The sequence below is a fragment of the Rhinopithecus roxellana genome, chromosome 16 (genome assembly GCF_007565055.1).
Source record: "Rhinopithecus roxellana isolate Shanxi Qingling chromosome 16, ASM756505v1, whole genome shotgun sequence".
In the NCBI taxonomy this organism is placed as follows: Eukaryota; Metazoa; Chordata; class Mammalia; order Primates; family Cercopithecidae; genus Rhinopithecus; species Rhinopithecus roxellana.
This window is the reverse complement of record NC_044564.1, coordinates 59,214,030-59,224,816: the sequence shown is the minus strand read 5'-3', so window position 1 is coordinate 59,224,816 and position 10,787 is coordinate 59,214,030.

The window sequence follows — 10,787 nt, the reverse complement described above, 5'->3', positions numbered from 1 at the left end:
GTGAGTCACTGTACCCAATGTTTGTAGGTTGTTAATTGGCCTAACTTCCATTATTGTTGTGTTTCAGGGGATAGGAAGGTCTGAAGAAATGGAGAGACACAGGGTAATGGCAGTTCGGTGGAGCAGTTGAAATACACACAACCTTGATTGATTACATTCAGCGTCTTGTATGGGCACAGTTCATGCTTCCTTGAAACAATTACAGTAGTAACCACAAAGATCACTGATCACAGATCAGCAGAACCGTTACAATAATAATGAAAATGTTTGAAATATTGCATGAATGGCGAAAACGTGAGCAAGAGACATGAGGTTAGCAGATTCTGTTGAAAAAAATGGCTCCTAGAGATTTGCTAGGCATAGAGTTGCCACAAACCTTCAATGTGTAAAAAATGCAACATCTTTGAAGCAAGTATAGTGGTGCATAATAAAAGGAAGTAAGCCCTTATCTTGCCTATCATCATCTCCAAATTTTTATTTTCTGAAAACCCAGTTTCAGAAAAGATAGCATATAACTAAAGATATACAGTATATAGCTAAAGTGTCAGTCTTTGCACTTCTAGGAGATTTGATCTTGAGAAACAGAGACAGACTACTCTCTGGAGGTGCCTACAGTGGTGGTCTCCATGACCCTTATTTTGCTCTCCGTCTTTCTCTCTCTCACTTTCCTCACTCCTGATTCCTGGAATCACCTCGCTAAATCCTTGCCTCAGGCTCTGATTTTGCATAAATCCTAGCTGAGACAACTTGAAACATAAAATATTCTGATACACAGTATAACCCAAATCTGCCATTATACTAACTATCACCCTAGGATTTTATATATTTACTGTAAATGTGTTCTAATATAGTAAAATGATTTTAATACCAGTTTCCCCATCTACCAGTTGGAGGTAATAATAATTTCTACCTCACAGGGGTTTCTGAGGATTTAGGAAGACATTGTATGTTCATGCACTTCGTATAACACCTGCCACATAAAAAGCAATTTAAAATGTTACCAATTACTGACTACTATCATCATTTTTACTAGGAGATTAAGAGTAATGTGACGCATGGGCCTCTATTAACCTTCCTCACTGACTGAAATACTCTTTGGCCTTTCAGGCTGTCCTCAGCATATCCTGCCCCTCCCCACACCCTCACTCCCAATCCCCATACCACATAGAGTCTGTTACAGACAAAATGTATTAAAAACGCCAGATGTGTGCTATATCACGTTACTTGGTTTAAACTTTACTTCCCTTCATTCTTTTACCCAACTTTTTGTTTGCATTTATTTTTGCAGAAAAAGAGAAAACAGAAGGGTGAACAATCTTTGTGAGCACTGAACATCAAACAGTTTTGCAGAAAAAAAAACATTAAATGTTGAGAAAAGATTAAAGAAGAATTAGGTACTGAGTGGGTAAAAGATCAAGAAGAGAGTGTTCATTTCAGCTTAATGGATAGCAGTGAAAGAAGGAACAATAATAGTAAGACCTAGATAAGAAGATTAAGGACCAGCCAAAATTGGATAAAGGGTAGGAAATTAAATCAGAAATACAGGAAATCAGAGACTATTTGTAGTTAACTCAGAATGTCAAAGAGGCCTGAAATTGAGCCCAAGAAGCTGTTTCTTGGAGAAAGTAAGAAGCAGTCATAATAGTGTAGGATACTACATAGAAAAGGGTTTTCAAAGACTGTCTAGCTCAATCATTCCATTTTACAAGCAAAGAAACTGAGGCCCCAGGTAGAATAGCACACTACTTTCCCAAGGCTACATCACTACTAAGTTGGCAACCTGGATTCTAATCCAGAATGTCTTACTTTTAGCTTAGTGATTGTTTCTACTCTATTATTTCTCATAAAAGACTTTAATGAAGGGGTGTGATTTGATCCAACTGACAAATGAGGCATATGATTAACAAATTAGATCATCTGAGCATTTAAAAGAATAATCATTAATAAATCTGGTTATAAGAAAGATTTACTTGAAATTGTTTGTAATCACAAAAAATGGAAACAATATAATTATCCAATCATGGCAGTATGCTTAAATAATAATGTTGCAACTGAATTTAATTTTAAAGAACTAAAAAATAGTCCTTTAAAAATGATAGTCCTAAAGGATTTTGATGACCTCAAAAACTTTATATGATTCTGAAGGGAAAAAAAAAAAAAACCTATAGAAACACTATGATTCAATTATATAGAAAATAGAAATGGAAAAATGTTGAGAATTAACATATCTATATACTAACAGTGGTCATCATTCTCTGTGTTTTGGTAATGGATAAATTTTATCTTCTTATTTATAGTTTTTGTATTGCCACATTTTCCACAATAACACATCCATTACTTTACTAATTAGAATAAAACATTTAACTTTTTTTCTTTGGAAAACTTACTTGGAAATTATAATGGATCTGATATTACAATTTGAGATCATATTCTATTTCTACTTTCAGAATGAGAATTAGATTCTAGTTTTTCTTTATTCTTTCCATATACTACACACATAGTTACTTTGTAAAATAAACCCTTACTCTGTACAGTAAGCTTTGGACATCCTAATTTTGATGTCAAGTGATGTAGAGTTCATCTTAGAGATCTAATTCATGCATTCACCATTCTTTTATTCAATCAGTACTTACTAAGTAAACATTGTTTTCTGATAGGTAATGTCTTTGCCCTCAAGAGATAACTCTACTTCTTGAGTAGAGAAGGCAGGCAATGAACAAATCAATCAATTAATTTTAAAACATATGGTATGATAAAATAGAAATAAAACAAACAGAGGGATGTGATGGAATGCAGTGAACAAAGATGTCTATCCTGCTTGGCCTCTAGCAGATGCTGTGCTGCATCACCCTGATCCCCTTCAGGACTTGAGGTCCCAGATGCTGGAATGTTGGTTTCCACAGGCTCATAGCTGAATCACTCTGGGAATTGTCCTTGGCTGAAGGGAACTACCTCAATCCCATAACTCCCCATTCCCAGGGGCAGCTTGCATCTGATATCTGATTGATAGGACATTGGATGCCAAATACAGGACAATTCTAAAAGCCTATCCCACTCATGAGCTCCCTGTGAGATTGACTGAGGCCCCTGTTGCAGTGCATCAAAGCTCAGCTTCTCTCTCTGCCCAATCCTACTTCCCTTACCCTTCCACAAGTATTATTCCCAAGGGCATCTCCCAGTCAACTTTCTGCAGACACATTAGCATGTCAGAATCTGCTGCCCGAGGAACATGACTGAAAACAGCCTTTTCTCAGAGGAAAAAATATAATCTGAAATCTGAAGGATGAGAAAGAGCCAGCCAAAGGCAAAATTCTTGAAGCAGGAGGGACTTCTGAATTTCAAGGAAAAGAAAGGAAGCCAACATGGCTGTCTTACCCAACTTTACACAGCTGGAGAGCAGTGAAATTAGGATGCAAATCTGGGTTTGGATGACACTGAAGTCTATGTCCTTCTTGACAAATTATGAGCTTCCCCCAGATAATATATACCTTTGTTGTATTAAATACAAGTACAGTCGGCCCTCTCTATCTGTGGTTCTGCATTGTTTGGATTCAAACAAACTCACATCAAAAATATTTGGGAAAAAATAATAAATGATTGTATCTGTACTGAATATGTACAGATTTTTATTACTACCTAAACAATATAGTATAACAACTATATATACAGCATTTACATTGTATTAGGTTAAATTACAGTATTCTAGAGATGATTTAAAGTATCCAGGAGGATGTGAGTATGTTAAGTGCAAATACTACACCATTTAATATCAGGGACTTGAGCATCCGTGGATTTTGGCATCCAAAGGAGTCCTAGAACCAATCCCCCATGGATATGAGGGATGACTGCATTCTGTTTTAATTATAAAACATCAGCTCTGCCATATAGTCACCAAATTATAAGTCCTTTGAATTGGCTCCTCAAATATCTCTGTGGCTTTCTTCTAAAAGTATAATTATTTTAAGTATCTTAGTAGTTTAAGTATATCCTATTAAATGTTCTTTCAGATTATCTGTATATGCCAGTAGGAAGTATTTGAAAATCATGAATACATCACTAATTCTACCTGCATACTATTTAAATACATATATAAGTACATAGCAACTATATTAGGGTTTTGCCTTAGTCATGTTATTAATTTAAACATTAACCTGAGTTTTATTTTTTCATCCTGGAAAACACATTTCATAAATGTTTTCATGGTGCACCTGAAATCATTAAGCAAATGTGCTATTGGTGCTCATCAAAAGGCCACTTATCTAAATTTAACAAAATAATACAATAAAAGCTGAGATATTTTGAGCTCTAACAGTCTTCTCTCTACCTTCAATGGCCTGGCATAATTTATCTGAATTCATTAATTCATTCATTTACCCATGCAGCAAACATTTTATTTATTCCACAATATTAATTTGTCACTGTTCGTATGTCAGGCACCGTGAGGATCATTTGGAATATACTATGCAATTCCCTTTTCTTGGGGAATCAAAATTTAATAAGAGGTGTGGGCAGGAAGATCCATCACATAAGCACAGCCATGAGTGTAGTTACAAGGTGAGTGCTTGGAAGACACAGAACATGATTCTGTGAGCTCTCATAACAAAGGAACCTAATCTGGACCTGGAATGGAAAGAGTGAGGTAGGAGGTAATAGGTGTTGCATGCATTACAGTAAGGCAGAAGCAGAGAAGGCTTTCTTAAGAAAGTGAAATAGGAGCTGAGAGCTTAGATTATGGGGGCCAAAGTAGGAAAACTTCCTTTAGCAGGAGGGAACATAGCATATTTAAGGATCTGAAAGAAGCCAATGTACTTGAGCTCTGAGAAATGAGCAAACAGGAAGATAAAGCTGGAGAAGCAGACAGGGGTAAGAAGTGGGGGATGTATAATCCATGTTGAGAGCTTTAATTTTATTTATTTATGCTTTTGCATGGCAATAGAAAGCCATCCAACTCCTCAAGTTCCAGGACTCATATCAGCTTCTAGGTTTACAAAAGCAAATAAAATAGGCCTTTTCATAGTTCAGTGGATAATTATGGATGATTAAATAACAATCATAGCACAGAATGGAAAGTACTATGATAGAGACAAGTATTCAATGGGAATGCTATGGAGTGCACCTAACTCATACTGGGAATCAGGGCAAGCTTCCTAGAGGAACCTATACCCAAAATGAGTCTCAAGAATATGTATCTTACATACACGATTGCCCCTCCCCATGGCCCTACCCAAACACAGACATCTTGGGCAAAGTGTGTGCTGTGGCCTCAGACTCATGGTTTTGCTGCTGTCTACATGACTGGTCCCTGTGGAATCAAACTGGCAAAGATAATAGCATTCTTTTGCAAGGCCTGGTGCCACCAGGAGACCTCTCCTAAAAGGTATGTCTTTACTGAGTTATGCATAAGCCAGGGACTAGTCTCAACATCAGGAACATGACAAATATTAACCCACTAATACACATGGTTGTCATCGCACAGAAGTGTTGCAAAATAATAAGGAAATCTGGCTGAGTTGAGTCCCAGTATGGGAATTAGGGATACCTCTTTACCCAAGTAAGTATTTATTTGGTAAAAGGAAAAAAGCTTTGTCGGTTTGTTTTTTCCAAAGAGCACTAGAGGAGAGATGATGCCAGTGGAGGAGAGCTGCAGTATCTGTTCTTCCTGCGGCACAGAAATTTATTTGATTGATTGCTTATTTGTTTCAGTTAAGATGAAGGGAGGAAGAACTGTGGCCAGAACCTGGAAGAGTTTTTGGAAGATGTGTAAGACCTTGGGCATAAGTAACACTGGTTCAGGCCCTAAGTAAGCAAGTGTGATATTGAGTTGAGGAAAAAAGGACTTTCTTACCACCATCCATACTTCGCATAGGTCTCAGTGCAGCCAAGATGCCCTGAGGACTCAGGAAGTCTTCCAGGGGAGAAGGTCTGGGCCCAGTGAAACAGCAGGAGGGAATGCAGCACACAGCACTGGCAGACAGGCCGCAATTCTCCCAGATGCCCAGCAAGTAGTTTGGTCAGGTCTAAAGCAAGCATGAGTGAACTTGTCCTTGCACGTGTGTGAGCTGCTTCTTTCTCCTTAGTGCTCTCAGAAATAGCCAGTAGAGTATTCTGGGTGCTGTCAGCTAAGGCCCTGCAATGATCAAGTAGGAGCTACAATTAATCCAAATCTAGGCATTAATATTCATATGTCAGCATTTATATTCAAAAGATAACAGAGTCAAAGATGTTCCATTTATTTCAGATTGGCTTGCACAGAGTTAAGCTCTGAGAGGAGAAAAAATAGAGTAACTAACACATTCTTGGCTAACCTGCTGGAAAACTTTGGACAAGTCATTTTACCTTGTTGGGCTTCAGCATCCTCAAATATTAAATGGGATAAAAGGTAGAAATAAATTAATAATCCTTAATCCAGCAGGCAAAAGGCTCAAAGCAAAGTGTGGGTTCAACTTTGGTAAAGCATGTCTAAGAACCATTGGATTGATCAAAGTATGAAGCCCTCAGCTTTCAGTAAACAAGAAAATTTCCTTATGATGTACATTCCATTTATCTGGCTTTGTTTCTGTGGGATTCCCTACACTCCACGGTCTTCCAATCTTGATCCTGATTTCTGTAGCAGCTCTGAGCCCCACCTCTAGCAGCAATGGGCTTAAAATAAATCTTTAAAGCCTGATTTCACCAGGTCAGACTTCTACTCTAAACTTCTCAATGGCTGCTTTGACATTTGTGATGTTTCCATAACTTTAAAAGTATGGGTTTGCAAGGTGTAATGAGACGATTTCAGACATCAGAGAAGGAACCCAATAAAACTTGGTGACTGATGAGGTCTGGTGACTAGGATAGGGGTGAGTCAAATAAGTGAGTCTATTAATTGATAAAACGGTGGTGCTGTTTAAAATGAAAGTTGAAACAGAGAGCAACAGAGAGCCGGTTTAGAGGTAAAGAAAATGACTCATCTTCAGACCTACTGAATCTGAGGTGCCAGCAAGACAAAGGCTTGGGGGTTTCCCACAATTGAAGCATAGAAGAAAGTCAAAGGTTTACAGGGAAAGCAAAAGAATAGAATAATATTCATTGAGCTGTTACTATATACCATTCCTGAACTAGACATGCTACAGCAGTGTTCTAAGTTCTCACAATGAAGTAAGAATCCGCATTTCATTTTATAGTTAGGGAAATCAAAATTGTAGGAAATTGAGTCACTGGCCCAATGTCACACATCTTAAAAGACCTGGACTTGAACATAGATCACTTTGACATCAAAATATTTACCTTTTTCACTGCACTGGGCCTCCCTTGTTAGGGCAAAAGAACAAAGCTGGAAACTGAATCTTGATTTCTGCATGTGTTGTGTTTGGTTTGTGCTTTAAGCATCTAGTTTTACAGTCCCTGCTATGTTAAAAAAATACTATTTATGTTGTATTTTGGCATGAAGCTGAGTATCATCATTCCAGTTTTTGAGACATGAAAGGTTTGAGCTCACTTTGGTAGCTAGGATCCCTATTTTCCATTTGGGAACCAGTGGGATGCTGAAATTAGGGCCTAAACATCCTCTTGAAGCTGACTAGCTTCTGTGGGTTCTTTAAAGCATCTTTATATTTTGCAGCTAGCCTAGTGACCAAGGACAGAAAGCCAAGGAAGGACCCCAGAATCAAGGGTGGGGGAAACTTGTTCCTGTGGTGCTGGCTGCCAGAACGACCACCCCCGCGTGAGAACAGTCCGAACCTGCTCATGTTGGTCTCTCCTTGTCTAAGAGTTTGAAGATAATGAAATTGCTTTGGGGTTTGTGCTTTCCACTGAGACCCCTATGCCTGGAACAGAGCTGCTTAGGCCACTGTAGCTAGCTGGGCAGAGCTCCTGCTGGCCGTTGCTTGCTCTCCCTGGCTTGCGGGCAGCCACATCTCCATTTCGGTCATTGGTTTGAAGTTTTCTGAAAATGGAAATCTTGGATCCAAACAGTGCAGAATCTCCCTCTTTCAGATGCATTTTTCTCACAGATCAGATAGCTGTTTCAATTGAGATGTAAATCATATCTCCATGGCTTGCTTCTTAGGGAAGGCAATGGAAACCCACTAATGTAAATAGAACGTAATGGCCAGTTTGTATCAAGTTGTCTTCACAGCTTTGGCTGGTGGAACAGTTCTACTGAGGCCCATGAAGATATGCTTTGGAAGAGGTTATATGACGCTTCACAAGGTAAGGCACAGTACAAAAATGGGCCATTTTCTGACGGCTGCCCCTATAAAGGAGTTCTGCGAACTAGACGGTGGAACAAAATACGATACCCTCTTCTTACTCAAGCCAAGTCATTTGTCTCAAATGCCAGAGATGAACATGAACACCAAGACAGCCACACCCCATACCCTGGCAGGCTGCAAGTCCTCTCCCTCAAGCTCAGAGTCCCTCCAAGTTCTTTCATTTGCATTTTCTGGGTTTCTGTCTCTTTCAAAACCCTCTCCTGTTTGTCAGATTAACCCTCGTACAAAATCGTTCTCATAAACTCGGCTCAGGTATCACCTTCTTTGAAAATCTTTGACCTCTCCAACACAGGCTCCTTCAATATCATCTTTTTTGGTGTTTTAGCACCTCCTTTATCTTTGTAATACTGATGGTATTATGTTGGTGTAAAAGTAATTGCAGTTTTGCCATTACTTTTAATGGCAAATTACTTTTAAATTAGTTTTAATGACAAAACCGCAATTACTTTTGCACTGACCTAATATTAACTATGTCATTCTATAAGTGTCTTTTTATGTTTCTGTTCTCCCCCTTGGATTAGAAATCAGCTAGTTGCTACCCAAACATATTTTCCCTCTTCCTCTTGGGCACAGTGGGGGACCATAACTCCCAGGCTTTTTCAGTTAGATAAGACCATATGGTGATGAGATGGGACAAGCCGGAGATGGTGGCATCCTTCACATTCTCACTCTTCCTTTGTCTGCTGACCAGATATGGAGAGAGTGAAGGGCTCCAAGGTTCTAAGGATGGTAAAGCCATAAAACAAGCAAAGTTTTGGTCCTTAAAAGCCTGATTGAAAGAGTGTCCCTTACTGCTGACCCGTATTATACCGGGACTTGAGCAAGAAACTAACTGCTAAAATTTCTAGGATAGTTTTGCAATAGCTAGTCTGCTCTGAGTTATATCTTCTTACTTAACTATAGGCTCCTGGAGGGACCGTATCTTATGTGTTCAGTAGCTAGCAGAGTGCCTAACAAATAGCAGATACTCAATATTGACGAATAAAAGCATCTTGCATTTACTTTGTTGATCAAGTTTCTCACAAGAAAGGTTATCAAGTTAAATCCTTTTCATTCATAATTGCATTGACAGTTTTTTATAAACTAACCAAAAACTTTACTTTTATTCTTGCCACAAAATCTCTTACTATGATTCTGTGCACTGTGAACCTAAGTTTAAGTAGTAAGTTGAGTTGGTATAAGCAATAGAACAAGGTCCTAGAGTGTAATTATCAAGGTCTCCTTCTAGATTGGTATCCATCCATTAATCAATACTCCTTGGATATTCAACAAGCAATTAAACTAGCAATTATTTAGCCAGGAATTAAACTAGTTAACCCTACTATTATTAGAGTGCGCATTTTTTCCATTTTGTTAGCAAGAAAATCTTTTATGACTTGATCAATTTAGTTTCCTCATTTCTATAGCATTCCCCTAATTCAGAAACTGTTTTCCCTTTTCTGAAAAACTTTTCTGTTGTCCATATCCACTACCCTACTACCTTTCTCATTGTCCATGATTTCTCAAAGATGACAAACAGTGGTCCCACAATCACATTAGACAATTCCTTTACTCTCTACAGAGGTAATTCACCTGCATTTGACAACTTGAACTAAATTCAAGAAACTAGGCAATGTCTTATAATTGGTCTCCAATTCTCTAAATAAATAAATAAATAAATAAATAAATAAATAAATAAATAAATAAATAAATAGATAGATAAATAAACTCGGCTTTTGCATTACAATTGAAGAGGCTTGGCAGCAATTCACTCCTTGTTAACTCAACATGATTTGCAGCCAGGCAGGGGTCCTGTCTCTCCCTCCCTCCCACAAATCTCTTCCTTTTTTCTTTTCTTTTTTCTTTTAAATTGAGGTGAATTCACATAACATACAATTAACCATTTAATACACTAAATTAAGCATATGATTCAGTGGCATTTAGTACATTCACAATGTTGTGCAGCACCACCACTCTCTAGTCTCAAAATGTTTTCATGGCCAGGTGTGGTGGCTCACACCTGTAATCCCAATACTCTGGGAGACCAAGGCAGGAGGATCTGCTTGTGTCCAGGAGTTTTCAGACCACCGTGAGCAACATAGTGAGATTCCGGCTCTACAAAAGATAAAGAAATAGCCGGGCATGGTGGGGCATGCCTTTAGTCCCAGCTACTCTAGAGGCTGAGGTGGGAGGATCGCTTGAACCTGGGAGGTCAAGGCTGCAGTGAGCCATGCTCACATCACTGCATTCAGCCTAGGTGGCAGAGCAAGATCCTGCCTCAAAAAAAGGAAAAAAGTTTTCGTTACCCCAGAAGAATCCCCCATACCCATTCAGTAATCCCTTCCTCCTCCTTCCTCCCCCTATCTCCTGGCGACGTCTAATCTGCTTTCTGTTTGCATGCATTTGACTATTCTGGATATTTCATATGAAAGGAAATATACAATATGCGATTATCTGTGTCTGGCCTTTTTCATTTAGCATAATGTCTCTAACCCTTTTCCCATTTAGAAAAAAAGAAGTGCAGCTCGCTGTGAGTGCTCATTTAATTTTACATAA